Source organism: Bidens hawaiensis, unplaced genomic scaffold (assembly GCF_021521415.1).
Source record: "Bidens hawaiensis isolate Kalapana, Puna unplaced genomic scaffold, B.hawaiensis_p1.1 tig00024500_1, whole genome shotgun sequence".
NCBI lineage: Eukaryota > Viridiplantae > Streptophyta > Magnoliopsida > Asterales > Asteraceae > Bidens > Bidens hawaiensis.
Genome location: NW_027493877.1, coordinates 152,588 through 160,292, shown reverse-complemented (window position 1 = coordinate 160,292; position 7,705 = coordinate 152,588).

Here is a 7,705-nt window from a genome sequence, read left to right as displayed (position 1 = left end):
GGAGTGAACGAATGAACCAACGAATATGAACCGTTCGTTAATTGTGAATTAACGAATGGGTTAATTCGTCTGTCTTGTGATGTGTGCAAGTTTGTCATATATAATGAACATGAGACGAACGAATCGCTCATTCGTTCATCTTGATATTCACGAAATCCACGCAAAACTCTTGCAGATTTTTCCTAGATACTCGAGCTTAACCAATTCATCTTTTGATCAGTATTTCAGATTTCTGAGTTAAAGACGAACTAGACGCAATGAGTTTCGTCAATTTTCATCACTAATTGATTTGTTAATTTGTCACATTTTTAACCAGGTTTAAGTTATGAACATATATCACTGTGATAATAGATTTTAACTGTCATGGTGGGCTTGTGTATGGATGATCATCCGAGTCTATTGGTGTTAAAGTTACACTGATTTGGCGTCATTCATGGTTTAATTGAATGTCTAATTGCATGTAGACCGTCGGTGTTCCTCGTTAATTTTGACTTTAACAATTGAAGGTCAAAGTTGATAATCTTGTTTGTTATTCGTTACAGATTACAAATGGATACTCATTCGTGTCAAAGGTCAATTCGTGGTTTTATTCGTTGATTTAACTTAACGAATCAGTCAATTCGCATGTTTTATAACGAATGGACATTCAATTGGTTTCATTCATCATTATTAGTTCGTTAGTCAATCATTTGATAACATAATCGTAACGAATCATGTTATTCGTTATAACGAATAACAACATTCGTCATAACGTATGAATTAACGAATGACACTTGTAATTTAATTTTTCAAAACGAAAATTTTAAAATCTTAAATAAATATTGATAACGAATGAAGAACCAATCATAGTTGATTCGTCATGAATTTAATTTATAGTTCATTCGTTAACGGAGTTAACGACTGAACCAACGAATATGAACCGTTCGTTAATTTTGAATTAACGAATGGGTTAATTCGTCTGTCTTGTGATGTGTGCAAGTTTGTCATATATATTGAACATGAGACGAACGAATCGCTCATTCGTTCATCTTGATATTCACGAAACCCTAGCAAAACTCTTGCAGATTTTTCCTAGATACTCGAGCTTAACCAAATCATCTTTTGATCAGTATTTCAGATTTCTGAGTTAAAGACGAACTAAACGCGATGAGTTTCGTCAATTTTTATCACTAATTGATTTGCTAATTAGTCACATTTTTAACCAGGTTTAAGTTATGAACATACATCACTATAATAAAAGATTTTAACAGTCATGGTGGGTTTGTGTATGGATGATAATCCGAGTCTATTGATGTTAAAGTTACACTGATTTGGCGTCATTCATGGTTTAATTGAATGTCTAATTGCATGTAGACCGTCGGTGTTCCTCGTTAATTTTGACTTTGACAATTGAATGACAAAGTTGATTATCTTGTTTGTTATTCGTTACTGATTACGAATGGATACTCATTCTTGTCAAAGGTCAATTCGTGGTTTTATTCGTTGATTTAACTTAACGAATCAGTCAATTCGCATGTTTTAGTAACGAATGGACCTTCAATTGGTTTCATTCATCATTATTGGTTCGTTAGTCAATCATTTGCTAACATAACCGTAACGAATCATGTTATTCGTTATATCGAATAACACCATTCGTCATAACGTATGAATTAACGAATGACACTTGTAATTTAATTTTCAAAACGAAAATTTTAAAATCTTAAATAAATATTGATAACGAATGAAGAACGAATCATAGTTGATTCGTCATGAATTAAATTTATAGTTCATTCGTTAACGGAGTTAACGAATGAACCAACGAATATGAACCGTTCGTTAATTTTGAATTAACGAATGGGTTAATTCGTCTGTCTTGTGATGTGTGCAAGTTTGTCATATATAATGAACATGAGATGAACGAATCGCTCATTCGTTCATCTTGATATTCACGAAACCCACGCAAAACTCTTGCAGATTTTTCCTAGATACTCGAGCTTAACCAAATCATCTTTTGATCAGTATTTCAGATTTCTGAGTTAAAGACGAACTAAACGCGATGAGTTTCGTCAATTTTCATCACTAATTGATTTGTTAATTTGTCACATTTTTAACCAGGTTTAAGTTATGAACATATATCACTGTAATAATAGATTTTAACAGTCATGGTGGGTTTGTGTATGGATGATAATCCGAGTCTATTGATGTTAAAGTTACACTGATTTGGCGTCATTCATGGTTTAATTGAATGTTTAATTGCATGTAGACCTTCGGTGTTCCTCGTTAATTTTGACTTTGACAATTGAAGGTCAAAGTTGATAATCTTGTTTGTTATTCGTTACAGATTACGAATGGATACTCATTCGTGTCAAAGGTCAATTCATGGTTTTATTCGTTGATTAAACTTAACGAATCAGTCAATTCGCATGTTTTAGTAACGAATGGACCTTCAATTGGTTTCATTCATCATTATTGGTTCGTTAGTCAATCATTTGCTAACATAACCGTAACGAATCATGTTATTCGTTATAACGAATAACACCATTCGTCATAACGTATGAATTAACGAATGACACTTGTAATTTAATTTTCAAAACGAAAATTTTAAAATCTTAAATAAATATTGATAACGAATGAAGAACCAATCATAGTTGATTCGTCATGAATTTAATTTATAGTTCATTCGTTAACGGAGTTAACAACTGAACCAACGAATATGAACCGTTCTTAATTTTGAATTAACGAATGGGTTAATTCGTCTGTTTTGTGATGTGTTCAAGTTTGTTATATATAATGAACATGAGATGAACGAATCGCTTATTCGTTCATCTTGATATTCACGAAACCCACGCAAAACTCTTGCAGATTTTTCCTAGATACTTGAGCTTAACCAAATCATCTTTTGATCAGTATTTCAGATTTCTAAGTAAAAGACGAACTAAACGCGATGAGTTTCGTCAATTTTGATCACTAATTGATTTGTTAATTAGTCACATTTTTAACCAGGTTTAAGTTATGAACATATATCACTGTAATAATATATTTTAACAGTCATGGTGGGTTTGTGTATGGATGATCATCCGAGTCTATTGATGTTAAAGTTACACTGATTTGGCGTCATTCATGGTTTAATTGAATGTCTAATTGCATGTGGACCGTCGGTGTTCCTCGTTAATTTGGACTTTGACAATTGAAGGTCAAAGTTGATAATCTTGTTTGTTATTCGTTACTGATTACGAATGGAAACTCATTCGTGTCAAAGTCAATTCGTGGTTTTATTCGTTGATTTAACTTAACGAATCAGTCAATTCGCATGTTTTAGTAACGAATGGACCTTCAATTGGTTTCATTCATCATTATTTGTAAGGCCCCGAACCCGGGCACCCTACTTTAGCGTCGGATTTACTCATAAACACAGTTCTTCAAATCAGAGTTTATTAAAAACTTTACGCGGAATATAAAACTTTCATAAAACATTACATATCAATTCATAATCATGTCTTAAAACATTCCTCTTGTCTTTCAAAATCAAAACATAACTTATAAAACATATCAGATCTTCAGATGCCAGGCTTTAGTCTTCTGCCATGTGTCCTCCACTCAAGCCAGCTGTCTCATCCTACTCACCTGCGTGCATACTAAAAGTCAGCTACGCTGAGTGAGTTCTAGTTAATCATACAATACCATACAATACCTTATTACATACATACGTACTTAACCTCATAACTTTCTTTCCTACACACATAAGTACTCATACATTCATTCTTACTTACATACATTCTTTCTTACTTACATACTTTCTTTACTTTCATAATCATACGTTTTAAAGAGCCTTTCGCCCTATAACCTCACAGATATTATAAGGGTCTGGTCCCTAACATCACAGATATTATAAGGGTCTGGTCCCTAACATCACAGATATTATGAGGGTCTGGTCCCTATCCTCATAGATATTGTAAGGGTCTGGTCCCTAACATCACAGATATTATGAGGGTCTGGTCCCTATCCTCACAGATATTGTAAGGGTCTGGTCCCTAACATCACAGATATTGTAAGGGTCTAACATCACAGATATTATAAGGGTCTGGTCCTTAACATCACAGATATTATAAGGGTCTGGTTCCTAACATCACAGATATTATGAGGGTCTGGTCCCTAACATCACAGATATTATAAGGGTCTGGTCCCTTGTTTTCGAATATTAGTAGGGTTCGATTCCCTCTTCGTTACCATACAACCATACATCATACCTCGAGTATTATTAGGGCTCGGTACCCTTTTCGTAACCATACAACCATACAACCGTCATTTCCTTCTTTTATTAGCTTTATTACGTTCATACACATAAACGTACATATCATACTTACCATATTTATAACATTACAACCTGACAGTACGTACAATGTCCGAAGATCGTTCACGTACCATCAAGCAATCATTCATACATATCACATATATCACATATGGCATACACTTATCACTTAGGATAAATGTATTAACAACACATCAAGTATGCACACAGCCCCGAAAACATAACAAGGAATGGGGCTAGAAACTCACCTGAATTCTGCTTCTTTTTCTGATAGCTGTAAATCCCTTCTCTATTTGAGCTCGGCTGACTGTACAAGTTACACGTATCAATACTCGTCTGATCTAATCTGGTGGCCTAGTATTTGCTTACTTTAACTTATCGCTTTATAATTTATTTTCTAACCAAACTTGGCTTTAGGCGAAGTTAACCCTCGGGCGAACTTAGCTCTAGGCGAAGTTAACCTTAGGCGAACTTGGCTTCAGGCGAAGTTAAACCTCGGGCGAACTTGGCTTCAGGCGAAGTTAAACCTCGGGCGAACTTGGCTTCAGGCGAAGTTAAACCTTCGGCGAACTTGGCTTCAGGTGAAGTTATCCTTAGGCGAACTTGGCTTCAGGCGAAGTTAAACCTTAGGCGAACTTGGCTTCAGGCGAAGTTATCCTTAGGCGAACTTGGCCATAGGCGAAGTTACGCTTGAAGGCGAAGTTACGCTTGAAGGCGAAGTTACGCTTGAAGGCGAAGTTCATCAGGCGAACTTAATCTTGCAGGCGAAGTTATCGCGCTGCAGATCTGTTTGCCCATAACTCCTTCGTTTCTTAGCCAAATAACTCGATTTTGGTACCCCCGGAATCGTATGATCGGCGCCTACAAATCCCAACCATCAAATCGGCCTAAAATCGACGTTTTAGGGGTGGTCCGATTTGGGCAGTTTGGGTTTCGGGTCCGGTTAACCCATCCAATCCTAACCATTTACAGTAATATAAGCTTTGTTGGATTTGTTCTTACCTTACCAACTCAGATCTACCAACAAAATCTCGGGTCTCGGCTCCGAATCTTGATTGGTTAGAATGTGTGTGTATGTGTGTTAGGAGTTTTAGGGTGTAGGGTGAGAATGAAGATATTTTGGGTTTAGGGGATATTTATATCCCTTAAATCCCATTCTCATTTAACCCATCTCAATTAATCCAAATCCATAACCAACGTCCATTACTCGACACTAGCCCGAGCCATACCAACTCCTATTCTGTTATTTATTTCCTGATAACCCGAGTAAACTTTCCATCTATTTATAAGTAATATAATTAATATTACCTATGAAATTTCGGGATGTTACAAGTCTTCCCTCCTTAAAGAGGTTTCGTCCCCGAAACCTAACTTATTCCCTATAAAATGAAAACTTCTTACATTTACACGCTTTATTGAATCGCCTTCGCTTTCTGAGTTACCCTTCTTACTTCCGGCTTTGCAGTCATCGAATGGTGGTCATGTGTTTTAGCTATTTAAGGTAGCTTGTCCATGAGACCCTCGATGTACCACAACTCATCTCATACCTCCAGGGCTTCGATTAGTACTTTTAACACTATTGTCTAAAACAACCTTTCATCATAGCATAATAATCATTCATAACCAAACTCAATATATTACACGCCACAGATAAACATAAGTTTTAAACCCTAACACAAAACAAGTCCTTAAGCAAAAGTAACTTAATAAAACCATTGCATGAGCAATTATTCCTTCATCAGGTGTTCCTCTCTGCAGTTTCCCCAAGTCTCCATCCTTTCGCACCTTCCGCCCCTGATTCCTTGCAATCCCTAGCCATGTGGTCAGCTTTTCCGCATTATAAGCACTTCGGACGATCAGGGCATTCTCAAGAATAATGCCCACTCTTTCCACACCGATAGCACCTGTCTGTCCCAGTCTTACATTCTCCCTGGTGCACTCGCCCACATGTCTTACACGCATCCTTGTTCCCAACCTTGGCCTTCCTCTCATCAGTTGTTGTCACCATCTCGCCAGACCGCTTAGCAGAGGTAGCCCATTTCTTTTCCTTCTTTTCTCCCACCGTTCTTGCTCCCCCACAATCCCTAGCTAAGTGACCCGACTTACCACACTTATAACATTTCTGGTCCTCGGTGCAATCACGAGTTATGTGTCCCTTCTTCCCACATCGGTAGCACTGATTTGGACCAGCCTTGCATTTTCCTAGGTGCATCTTCCCGCACACTTTGCATGTTTCCCTTCCCGCGACCTTGGGTATCTTTCTCCCCGCATACTCCACGACATCTACAGATCCATTGGTTCCTTTCGCTCCTCCCTTATCATCATCACCCTTCTTACCGTCTTCTCCTGCCTTCTCAGTGGCCCTTGCATGGTTTTCGGCGGACTTGTCAGTACGAAATTTCTTCTCTGCAGCAGCTACAGCGTAAGAAATGGCAAATTGAGTAACAGGATCCAGCTGATACCCTTCATTGCTGCTTGGTCCTTGCAAAGTTTCACTTTTATCCTTTTTCGTGGTGGTAACTAGTTCTTCAGAAGGTTCTCGGACAACGCGTATTCCAAGAGGACGTCCAGTGTGACCTCCCTTACCAACAAACCTTTTTGCTCCAGCCATTAGTATTCTAAAAGGGAAAACACAAACATCCTCACTCAAGGAACTATGTAGTACAAGGATAGCAAGGCTAACAGGTAATAACAGTGGCCAGCTGTGACTAGCTGATCACGTTGCTTTCCGTGTCCTATACACTTCCCTTTTTGATTCTATTTGTGCTGGTTCTACTTAAGCAGTTAGTCAAATCAAACAATCAATTATTCCTATCCCTATCGTTCACATATCTTTTCCTTCTCATTAACATATATCATTTAATCATACACTTTACCTTTACTGATCTTGCTTGAGCGACACATGGCATTCTTGAACTGGCATCTTCTTTCCTTTCTTACTTAAATCCCATTTTCTGTTCGAGTCTAAACATGTAGGATGCTTAAATCTCTCGAACTTATGCTCTGATACCAACTTGTAAGGCCCCGAACCCGGGCACCCTACTTTAGCGTCGGATTTACTCATAAACACAGTTCTTCAAATCAGAGTTTATTAAAAACTTTACGCGGAATATAAAACTTTCATAAAACATTACATATCAATTCATAATCATGTCTTAAAACATTCCTCTTGTCTTTCAAAATCAAAACATAACTTATAAAACATATCAGATCTTCAGATGCCAGGCTTTAGTCTTCTGCCATGTGTCCTCCACTCAAGCCAGCTGTCTCATCCTACTCACCTGCGTGCATACTAAAAGTCAGCTACGCTGAGTGAGTTCTAGTTAATCATACAATACCATACAATACCTTATTACATACATACGTACTTAACCTCATAACTTTCTTTCCTACACACATAAGTACTCATACCTTCAT